The sequence below is a fragment of the Euprymna scolopes genome, chromosome 13 (genome assembly GCF_053919585.1).
Source record: "Euprymna scolopes isolate OS-2025 chromosome 13, ASM5391958v1, whole genome shotgun sequence".
In the NCBI taxonomy this organism is placed as follows: domain Eukaryota; kingdom Metazoa; phylum Mollusca; class Cephalopoda; order Sepiida; family Sepiolidae; genus Euprymna; species Euprymna scolopes.
Genome location: NC_136494.1, coordinates 2,063,128 through 2,076,274, shown reverse-complemented (window position 1 = coordinate 2,076,274; position 13,147 = coordinate 2,063,128). Strand labels below are relative to the sequence as shown.

The 13,147-nt window shown below is 29.4% G+C and overlaps 1 protein-coding gene across 1 annotated transcript in view; it reads left to right on the top strand.

The window, feature by feature from the left end:
* The window catches only part of LOC145291918 (netrin-1-like), a 381,604-nt gene that overhangs the window by 274,097 nt on the left and 94,360 nt on the right, over positions 1-13,147 (top strand). The window lies entirely within an intron of this gene.

Genomic DNA, 13,147 nt, shown 5'->3' with positions numbered 1-13,147 from the left:
AAACAGGACTTTCTTCCACTTCTCGACGTCCCATGTTTGGTATTCACAACCAAATCTTAAACGGTTCACTTTGTGACGTGGAAGCAATCGAGGAATTTGTTTATGCTTTTTATTTACCATGCCTTTTTGTTGTAAGTGTCGTCTGATGGTTATTGGACTGCAACCAGCATCTGTAACCGCCTTAATTTCACTAGGATAAAGTCTTCTGTCATTTATAACAACCCAATTGATTCTCCTACTCAATGCAGGAGAAATTTTGGGGGGTCTACCAAAGGATTTTGCTTTTCCAAAATACTCAGCGTTCTTTAGAAAGTTGCAACTAAATTTTTACTGCGATTTACCTTAGCTGCTATCGCTCGCTGTGACAAACCTTGCTTATGGAATCCTAGAATTCGAGAGCGCTCAACTTCGGTTCGTTTTCTTGCTTTACACAGTGATTGATAATCTCTAAATGGACTAAAAACATTAGAATTACCATGAATCTAACAATTTATACCCTTGGTCTTGTAATTTTGATCATGTGTAACAAGCCTAATTTAATGAAAATGCAATTTTTTCAATAAAATATTTGGAAAGTACCTTTTTGTTTCCATAACCTTTTAGATTGTAGTATTAGTAACCTTAATATTGTATTAGTAACCTTAATATAGTATTAGTAACCTTAATGATTGGTGCAAAAGTAACGTCGTTTTTATATGTATAGTTGAGCGTCCAAAAACGACATTATATATATATTTATATATATATATGTGTGTGTGTGTGTGTGTGTGTGTGTGTGTGTGTGTGTGTGTGTGTGTGTGTGTGTGTGTGTGTGCGTGTGTGTGTGTGTGTATGTGTGTGTATTGCGATGAAAGCCAGTATTGTCAGAAATTAAAAACTATTACAAAAATTAGGACCAAAATATGTATACATGAAATGTCTATTATTATTCAATGAAACACACACGCGCGCGCCTCCCCCATATATATATATATATATATATATATATATATATATATATATATATATATATATATATATATACAGAGGGAGAGAGAGAAAGATAAACATATATATATATATATATATATATATATATATATATAATTATGTATGTTATATATATACAGGGAAAAACAAGACATTTGCTTGTTGCGTGTGGTCTGGGTCAATGACACGTTCTTGCCTCTCAATTTTTTCGTTTCTTTTCCTTAAACCTTCGAAGTTTGTTTCTGAATTTTTTGTGTTTTTCTTACTTCAAACAAACACAAGAATAAAAAAATAAAATGGCCATTTATCAAATCCGAAAGAGAAAGGCAAGTTTTAAACACAAGGAATCGTCTCGAGCGGACAGACAAATGGCTTGTAAACCCCCGGTTTACATAATGCTTCTTTAAATGATGCAATGCGTGGGAGGCGAAGCAATGCATATATATATATATATATATATATATATATATATATATATATATATATATATATATATATATATATATATATATATATATAGTGAAGAATAACGTTGAATGATTCACAAAAACCCGTAGTGTTTTTACAGCATTAAATAAAATTCACACTCCCTTCCACAGTCCATGGAGTACAAATAAACTTCAATTTTTGCTCAACTTGTAAAAATTGTTTCAATCATGAAGTTATGTTTTGTTATGTATTCGTGCTGGTTTCGATTCTAGCTGATGGCAGTCAAATCATTTTTTTTTTAATCTTGACTAAATATAATAATATGCACGAAATCTGCGTAAATTTAAATATAAGATTTTAGCGTATTTTACGACCGGGCAACATCCGGTGCCCCGCCTATTATTATTTTAAAGATGATAACATGCTGAATGAAGTTAAAGTCAGTTTTATAGACATCACCCCAAACAAGATATGAAGCCACTTTCTGTAAGGATCTAACAAATGCTCCTTCCAGGTCAAAAACTTGCGAAGTGTTTTTGACTCAGAAACCAGCGCTTCTTCCCCTTTTGTCAGAAACATGACCCGTGGAATGCGAGGACTAAAGGACAAAAGAAGGAAAGCAAGAGTTACGACGCCACCGAAAGTAAAATCAATATTCACTTTCTACTCTCTGTTTTTAGTATTACATAATCATAGCAAAAACAAAATACTTGTTTACACTTTTCGAATAGTCTATCAGCTTATTACCAATATGGCGGCATGATCGATTCCAAAAGTAAAATGGAAACGAAATTTCATTAATGGAAAGAGAATTGAGTTTTAAGCATTAAAGTAGTTATAAATATACTTGTTCCACAAAATAACTCTTATAAATGTGTTATTTTAACATCTCTACTAATATATAAAGATCGCTTTGTGTGTGTATGTGTGTGTGTGTGTGAGATAGAGACAGACAGAGAGAGAGAGAGAGAGAGAGAGAGAGAGAATTCCTTCTTCAGAGGTTTCGAAAATTTAGCACAAAGGTAATTTATATTACTCTTGCGCAATTGTTCTTGACATATCAAAGGCCTTCGATAGGCTCATAAGAGTAGTGGTTGATGATCAAAAATCAGAGGCCCACAGTATTAATGCTGGAGTCCCTCAGCGGTCCATCCTGGGCCCAACTCTCTTCCTGATCTACATCAATGATCTCCCAAAAACACATACTTAAATCATTCGTTGACATCTATGCTGATGACACGACAATCTATCGCAACACATCAAAGGCTGTAAATGACAAAATTCTCTCTGATTCTCTCTCCTCTGATCTTGAGCGCGTGGTACAATGGGGAGAGGTGTCTGGTTACTTTTAATGCATCTAAAACCAAGCTTATATCTTTACATCATCAACGCTCTGATCCCCACCTGGTATCAATTAAAATGGATGACTCTCGTCTTGGGGAGGCTCCATGTTTTAACAAGCTTCTGGGATTGGCTTTTACACCCGATCAGAAATGGAACGCGTGCATCAAATCTGTTGCCAAGGTCGCTGGAAAGATGGTGGGATCCTTCTACCGCTCCAGAAGATATCTCACTGCTGATGCAATTCTCTATCTATATAAAGGCTAAATACGCCCAAGGATGGAATACTGCTGCCATATCTGGGCAGGAGCTGCTAAAAACAGCCTAGCCTGCTTTGATATAGTACAAAATAGACTTCGTAGCCTAGTAGGGGATGCTTTTTTCTCTTCCCTGAAACCTCTTTCCCACAGAAGAGACGTTGCGAGGCTGTCTTTGTTTTATCGTTATTTTTATGACAAGTGCTCGTCTGAGCTCCAATCTCTGGTCCCCCCTCGCCAATCTTTCACGAAAAACACCCGTCTAACTGAAACCACCGTCAATAATTTTCTCCACTCTTTATCTGTGGCTAAATAAAAATGTAGATTCCATGAACAAAGCTTCTTTCTCAGAAGTGCACGCTTGTGGAACTTTCTTCCGTTTTCCTGTTTGCCACCTGACTACAACTTGGATGTCTTCAAGTCCAACATAAACAAGTTCCTGATGAACCGCCCTCTTAAGTAAGACACGCTATCAGATCTCCATTACTAGCGATTACTACGATATTTTCCCATTGGTTACTGTACACGCAATAATCCTTATCCCCAAGTGGCTTCCGGGCCTTGATAAGTGGTGTCTTCCTTGTAAAAAAAAAAAGCTTCTTTTTATGGGGGTCGTCTATTTCTCTGTCTTTATTTGTAGCAGCAGTTTCAAACGTTGTTCCGTAGAATAAAAATATCTATGATAAAGCATATTTATTTATGTGAATCAGTTCCACTTTCGAAAGTCGTAGAAAGTTTATGGTTTTAAGTTTAAGACCCCGCCTTATTACGTTCCTTTAGTCAATCTGAAAACTTTGTTAATCTTATGCCTGCTTTACTTTATCTATTACGATGGTTCGCATTTTATTTCTGTAAAAATGTTTCTATAAATAGATATATTTTAAAGAAAGTAATAAATAAACTTATGTTTTTCATCGGTCTACGGACAATCTTATTTATTATATTTAAAAACAATAGTTTATTTTTGCCCTACGTTTTCAGAATTGTAAAAAAGAATCAATTTATCTTTTCACACTTAAAAATGACATTTTTCGTATCAAAATTTTCAGTTTTAGAATAAAAATAATTAAAAGAATCTTAGTGCAAGAAAAATAATCAAAATAATGACCTCCAGCGATTACAACATCAATTTAAAGCTCGATGTTCATAACTTTAAAAAGTAAATACAAAAGTGAGTTCGGAACTAAAATACAATTTAAGACGATTTATCAACAAATTGTCGGAAAATAAAGCGAAATGTTGAAATTTAAAATGAAACTTATTTTAAAAACTTTTTGATAAAGTAGTTATTTTTTTCTTAATAAAATTAAAAACAAGATGTTTTGGAGAAAGAAGAGAAAACAAGAACAGTTCGGCAAAAACATTCCCAAGTTTGACAAGATACACCTGAAGAAGGTTGGAGGTTACATTGACCGAAACATTGTGAAAATCACACTCAAGATGAGAACAATAGTCCGATAAATCCATATAATACGAATAGCCAATCCTCATCTAAAAAATTCAGAAACGTCAAAATAAAAAGGGTTTTTTTTCTGATTGAGTAAAGAGACGTAATTCGACGGATCTTCAAATTAACTAACACCGTTTACTTTCTACGACTTTAAAAAGCGGAAGTTATTTGGATAAGCAAATATGCTTCATTGCCAAAATATCTACTATCGCTTTGGTTATAATAATATTTAGTGTGTATGTTTTACGCAGTATCATTAATACATAGCATTAATTAACACCACTTGTATCCCGTAAGGAATAGGCGCAGAGGCCTTTTAAATACGTTTGCTCCGTTGCACACACGAAACCCAAGAGACTTAACTGCTTTTTATTCTTTTTGATGTGTACTTCCTTTTATTTATTACTATCTTAGAATGCTGCTTTTCTAAGGGACGTTGCTCCTATTATTCGACTACTGTACATATTAATTCAGTGTTTACCAACCAGGATACAAAGTAGAAAGAGAACTGGTGGAGATCAAGAGGCAGGAAAGAAAAAATCGTGCTAAACAACTCCGCCCCCTGCCAAGCATTGCTTGCCTTCTCTGCCCACGCAAATTCCATGCTCAGATTGGTCTGAGAAGCCATCTGCGATCCAGGGAAGAGTAAACTGAAATTCTCGGATACGAGAAATCGACCAACGACGACGACGACGATGACGACCACGACGACCAGTGTGAAGTGGTGCATGATTGTGCTGCGAAATTATTATTTATGTGACGCGAGATAATAGTTAGAGGTTATTTAATTTCATTTTGCTTAATAACATTTCATTTCTTAATCATGTTGATATCACTCAAGTCAAAATCCATGCATTTCTGGAATCAATACTTTCGTGCATACTAATGATTTAAGTTTTTTTTATGGTTTATATTAGTGATTGGACGATTACTCAAAATATCAGTAGTTTTTTTTTTTTTTAATATCGGGATTTGGCATCGAGGGTGAATAATTCAGGCCTGATTTCGATTGCAAAACGATTCCTAAATACACAAGTTGTAAAATAAAAATAAAGTCTATTTCAAGTTTATGTAACTTTATGCAGTAGCAATATAGCTTATCTTCCAAATGTTTTCTAACTGTTTTTAGTTGATGGAACTGTTCATCAGAGCCCGAGCGCCCGAATGACGGTTGTAGGCAAATGCCGAGCCGTATGCGAAGTGACGTCACGATAAGGAAAACGAGAAATATAAAAAAGAACGTGTGTACAGACCGATGAGCACGTTAGAGACGTGGCTGACGTCGCAGCCGAAAGGAGAAGTCGATCGTGGCGAGAGAATGAGGAATAAAAGTTTTTTTCTTAAACCTGAAACCGCCTTTGCGATTGAGTGTACAACGTGTTGGATACCGATTGTCTGCATATTAACGCGTGTGTAAACATGTGTAACGTTACATTGTGGAAAAAATTAAAGAGTGGCCATTTTTAGTTTAAAAATTCAGAATTTAACTGATTGCTTGATCGTATAAAACCCTCTAATAGATTATCTAGCGTATTGTAAATGTTTTATTGCAAAGTGTTTTGGGGGGTAGAAAATATTTATTTTTTTGCTATTGGTGTGCTGCGAAAATTTTAAAACATCAATAAAGTACCGTCATGTAAAATAGGTTGAGGACTACTGTGTTAACTGACCACGTACCTTCGATATAAAGTTTGTCAGTCATTGACGTATGCGATCCTTCTAGAAACGAAGATTTCTTTTTTACTGTTTCTTTTTCACCCCAAACAAGAGCCATGGTCACTTAGTTGTGAGAGACTACTATGTTGGATCAGATTTGCAGGGATTCTATTTAGGTAGTTGAGCAGCAAGATGTTTGTTTACATTACACTTGAATTTCTGCATGCCAATACAGTCAGAGAAGCAGGAGTCCGGGAGGAAATTCCAAAGTGCAGTTTTCCGAGAGAAAAGAAAAAGCTATTTAAGTAGAAGGTTTTACGGCATCTAGGGATCTCCAAAGTGTGAGGGTGGGATTTGGTTGCTTGTCTGGCTTGTCGGGAAGTAGTGCTTTCAGTTTGTTCGAGCATTTACCATTAAAGTACCTGTAAAACAGACACGGGGATGCCTCATTTCGGCGGTGGGACAGAGGTTGGAGTTTGGCTTACAGTGCGAGACCTATTCGGTTGACGATTCTTTTTTTTAACATTATCTAGGAGCGGGATACTAGTGGCAGATGTTTATTTTTAACACGGTGGTCACCACTTATCAAGGCCAGGAAGTCACTCAGGGATAAGGGTTATTGCAAGTACAGTAAGTTAGTGTGGAGATTTGATGAAGTGTTTACTTAAGGGGGGCGGTTCATTAGGAATTTGTTAGCGTTGGACTTGAAGACATCCAAGTTGTAGTCAGGTGGGAAGCAGGCAGACGGAACAGAGTGCCAGCCCAGCAACAATCAATAGTCCATGTATGGGCGAACAGTGGCCTTGTAGAGATACAGGATACTCTCAGGTGTGAGTAACCTTTTAGTACGGTAGAGAGAGCCCACCTTCTTCACAGCAGCCTTGGCAATTATCTCAGTGTATTTGTTCCAAATAATGTTATTTGTGAATTAGTGAAAGGACTTCCTTAAAGAAGTACTTTCAGGTAGTGTATCATTAACCGTGCAATCAGTGGTTGAGAAGTCCTCTTATTATTATTATTAAAGGAAATAAGTTTAGTTTTGCCAGCATTGAACATTACCATCCAGTTTCGATCCTATTCAGACAGAGTATAAGAGCAGATAAATTTGTCCTCAACCTTGTATCACATTAAACGATGAGTCACAAATGCCAATAATATCGATATCCTTTTCTTTTATTTCCGTTCGCCCCTAACAAGGCGTATCGCTTCTTGAACGTAAGCAGCTACTATTTGAGACTATACTTAGGGAAGATAAACAAGATGTTGGTTTACGTTACATTTAAACGTCTGCATATCAATCAGTACAGTCATGGAAGCATGTAGCGGGAAAGGTAATTCCAATGACTAGCTATTCGAGGGAAGAAACTATTAGAGTAGAAAGCTTACTGGCATTTAGGAACCTCAACAGTGAAAAGGTGTAGTTTTGTTGCTAAACCAGATTGTCGGCGATATGTACGCCGAAGGGGCACAAGCGCAACGAGTTCATCAGAGCACATTCCATTAAAAATATTTGTAAAACAAGCACAGGGATGCAACACTGTGGCGATGGGACAGGAGTTTTTTTGTTTTGTTTTTTTACATTTTCACCTCAAACAAGGCACATTGCCACTTTGGTGTAGGGGGCTACTATCAGGGGAAACATCTACTGGGGTACTATGTAGGGATTTGGGCAGCGAGATGTTGGTTCACGTTGCACTTGAACTTATGCATGTCAGTACAGTTGGGGAAGCAGTAACCTGGAATGGAATTCCAAAGTCTAGCAGTTCTGGGGAAGAAACTACTGGAGTAGAAAGATCTTTTACATCTAGGGATGTCTACAGTGTGGGGGTGGGATTTTGCAGCTTGTCGGGTCTGTCGAGGGTGTTTACGTCGTGGGGGCACAAGTACTTGCAGTTCGTCAGAGCATTCACCATTATAATACTTGTAGAACAGGCAGAGGGATGCAACGTTTCGACGATGGGACAGAGGCTGAAGCTTAGATGCCAGTTTAGGGCCTATCAGATTTGTGACTCTCTTTTGAACCCTGTCAAGGAGCGAGAGACTAGTAGCCGATGCACCAGCCCAAATATGTCAGCAATACTCCATACATGGGCGAATAGTGGCCTTGTAGAGGTACAGGATACTTTCGGGGTTTAGAAGTTGTTATTATTATTATTATTATTATTATTATTATTATTATTATTATTATTATTATTATTATTAGTTGACAAAATGGTATCTATTAGATAGAAAACTCTTTTTTGGATCCTATCTAAAGGGGGTAGAGATTAGCGGTATATGCACCAGCCCAGATGTGGCAACAATACTTCATATATGGACGAATGGTGGCTATGTAGATATGCAGGATACACTCAGGTGTGAGTAGTCTTCTAGCACGATAGAGGGAGCCCACCTTTTGTGCAGCAATGACCTCGATATATTTGTTCTAGTTCATATTACTAGTGAAGGCGAGGAGTTTGAATAAAGAATTCTGAGGTACGGTGCTACTTGTCATCGATATCGGTGGTTGGAGAGGCGTTTTATGATTGATAAAGGAGAGCAGCTTAGTTAACCTAACATTAACTGTTCCCATCTATTTCTGGCCGCATTCAACTACGGTCTGGAGATAATTTTCTAAAGATTTTGCGATTGACTTAGTTTTCTGTACATCCGGTCTTACCTCGTACATGTTATAGAACGTTGTATCATCAGCAAATATCTTCATCTTGGACAATTATTATCAGGGAGGTCGTTTATAAATATCAGGAATAGTAATGGTCCAAGGATCTACTCCTGAGTCATTCCTGCATTAATGTTATCCTCTAAAACAAACGGTTCCCAACATGTTTGCCGCGGCACATTCGATTGCCGCGGAATGATTATTGATATGACGTGAAAAAATAATAGCTAGAAGCCATTTGATTTAATTTATTTACAGACAAAAGTTACAAAATGGACGACATCATAAAGATTTGGATATTTTTTCCATTAATTCACAAACCCCGCGTTACCGAGATGATTCTATTTTTTAATGAACATTTTATTAGAAAAAAAATTGAATAATATTTTACCTCGATCAGCATTGAAGAATTTGATTGAATTCTTAATCCATTCATAGATTTATAATCCATTCATAGATTTATAATCCATTCATAGATTTATAATCCATTCATAGATTTATAATCCATTCATAGATTTATCAGTCATCATGAAGAGGAAGAATTAGAAAGCGTTTCTAATTATTGTCATCTGAAATTGAAGTACGCACACGTTCTATTGAATGCTTTTTGAGTTTCTGTTATGGAAGAATATTTAACTTTAAGTAAAAAAAAAAAATTTAAAAAAAAAACAGCCATCAAAATCTGCAATTCTCAACTTCGTAGTATATATGAACTGGGATTTTCTTACCTAAACAACATTAAAAATGAAAACAACGTGAAAAAAATTAAAAATATTGAAGAACAGTTAAATGGCGTCTCCGTCACATTCTTCCACATATTGCTGCACTAGCTAAAAAACACCAGGCACAACTGTTCCACGGACATTCCCCATGATTATTTTATTCCAGATATAGAACACAAGATATCTTCATTTATGTGAATAAAATTATCGTCATAAAACTAAAAAAAAAAAAAAAAACGACCTCAATAATGTGTCGTTATGGAAAATATTGGAAACTACTGTGTTAAACTGGCAGACGTATAAAATAAAACGATCAACTTCATTAAATAGACGGGTTTACTTAAACGATATAATTACAGTAATAAATAAAGTAATAATAGAATCGAATTCGTAGCTCGCGTGCCCCCCCCCCCTCGACAAAATGATCCAATAACTAATCCGAAAAGCAGAAAAATCACATGCTTTTGTTAAAAACGTCCCCCGTTGCCGGACAACCTTCTATCTGAACGTTTTTTGTTGTTTTTGTTTGTTTGTTTGTTTGTTTGTTTGTTTTTTACTGCTAGACTTTTTGAAATCCCTCCCTGTTCCCTGCTTCTTCGACTGTACTAACATGCTGAAATTTACATATAATATGAACAAACATCTCGCTTCTCAACTCCCTATTTAGAGTTTCCCTGTAGGTATGGTCCCTACTTTATAGTTGCGCCTTACGCCTCAGTGGCAACTTGTCTTGTTTGGAATGAATATGGGTAATAATAAGTTTATCTTCAAGAAATTAGTAAATGACAAAAACGTGTACAAAATTATTAAAGAAACAAGAAAGGAAATGAGACGTAGTTTCTGTTGCTGACGAACTCTAAATCTCCGTTATAATAAAATAGACATGAAAATCTAATTATATACGTTTCTATATTCTCACTACACCTATTCGTGACTTTTGGGGAGCGGTAATCGCCCCGGACTAGACATGAAACCACTTCATATAAGGAGATAGGAAAATACTAATTCAAGATCAAAAACTAACCAATGATAAAGGTTTGATCGATTTCAACCCAGAAATCAGCAATTCTTCCACTTTTTGTCAGAAACATCGTTAATGGGATGTTAGGACTAAAAGACAAAATGGAACCTAGAGTTGCGAGATTGCTGAAAATAAACACATAGTCAGCTGTTTAGTTCCCTCAAATAATAATAATAATAATAATAATAATAATAATAATAATAATAATAATAATAATAATAATAATAACAATAATAATATAAAATAATAATAATATACAATAATAATATAAAATAATAATAACAATAAAAATAATAATAATAATATAAAATAATAATAATATAAAATAATAATATAAAATAATAATAATATAAAATAATAATAATATAAAATAATAATATAAATTAATAATAATAATAATATAAAATAATAATAATATAAAATAATAATAATATAAAATAATAATAATATAAAATAATAATATAAAATAATAATATAAAATAATAATATAAAATAATAATAATATAAAATAATAATATAAATTAATAATATAAAATAATAATATAAAATAATAATAATATAAAATAATAATATAAAATAATAATATATAATAATAATATAAAATAATAATATAAAATAATAATATAAAATAATAATATAAAATAATAATAATATAAAATAATAATAATATAAAATAATAATATAGAGTAATAATAATATAAAATAATAATATAAAATAATAATATAAATTAATAATAATAATATAAAATAATAATAATATAAAATAATAATAATAATAATATAGAATAATAATAATATAAATTAATAATAATAAAAAATAATAATATAAATTAATAATAATAATATAAAATAATAATAATATAAAATAATAATATAAAATAATAATAATATAAAATAATAATATAAATTAATAATAATAATAATATAAAATAATAATAATATAAAATAATAATATAGAGTAATAATAATATAAAATAATAATAATATAAAATAATAATAATATAAAATAATAATAATAATAATAATATAGAATAATAATAATATAAATTAATAATAATATAAAATAATAATATAAAATAATAATATAAATTAATAATAATAATATAAAATAATAATAATATAAAATAATAATATAAAATAATAATAATATAAAATAATAATATAAAATAATAATAATATAAAATAATAATAATATAAAATAATAATAATAATAATATAAAATAATAATAATATTAAATAATAATAATATAAACTAATGATATAAAATAATAATAATATAAAATAATAATAATATAAAATAATAATATAAAATAATAATAATATAAATTAATAATAATAATAATATAAAATAATAATAATATAAAATAATAATATAAAATAATAATAATATAAACTAATAATATAAAATAATAATAATATAAATTAATAATAATAATAATATAAAATAATAATAATATAAAATAATAATAATATAAAATAATAATATAGAGTAATAATAATATAAAATAATAATAAAAAATAATAATATAAATTAATAATAATAATATAAAATAATAATAATATAAAATAATAATAATATAAAATAATAATATAAATTAATAATAATATAAAATAATAATATAAATTAATAATAATAATATAAAATAATAATATAAATTAATAATAATAATATAAAATAATAATATAAATTAATAATAATAATATAAAATAATAATATAAAATAATAATAATATAAAATAATAATATAAAATAATAATAATATAAAATAATAATATAAAATAATAATATAAAATAATAATATAAAATAATAATATAAAATAATAATAATATAAAATAATAATATAAAATAACAATAATAATAATATAAAATAATAATAATATAAAATAACAATAATAATAATATAAAATAATAATAATATAAAATAATAATATTATAAAATAATAATAATAATAATAATATAAAATAATAATATTATAAAATAATAATAATATAAAATAATAATATAAAATAATAATAATATAAAATAATAATAATATAAAATAATAATAATATAAAATAATAATATAAAATAATAATAATATAAAATAATAATAATATAAAATAATAATAATATAAAATAATAATAATAATATAAAATAATAATAATATAAAATAATAATAATATAAAATAATAATAATATAAAATAATAATAATATAAAATAATAATATAAAATAATAATAATATAAAATAATAATAATATAAAATAATAATAATATAAAATAATAATAATAATATAAAATAATAATAATATAAAATAATAATAATATAAAATAATAATAATATAAAATAATAATAATATAAAATAATAATAATAATATAAAATAATAATAATATAAAATAATAATATTATAAAATAATAATAATATAAAATAATAATAATATAAAATAATAATATAAAATAATAATAATATAAAATAATAATAATATAAAATAATAATAATATAAAATAATAATAATATAAAATAATAATAATATAAAATAATAATATTATAAAATAATAATAATAATAATAATATAAAATAATAATATTATAAAATAATAATAATATAAAATAATAATATAAAATAATAATAATATAAAATAATAATAATATAAAATAAT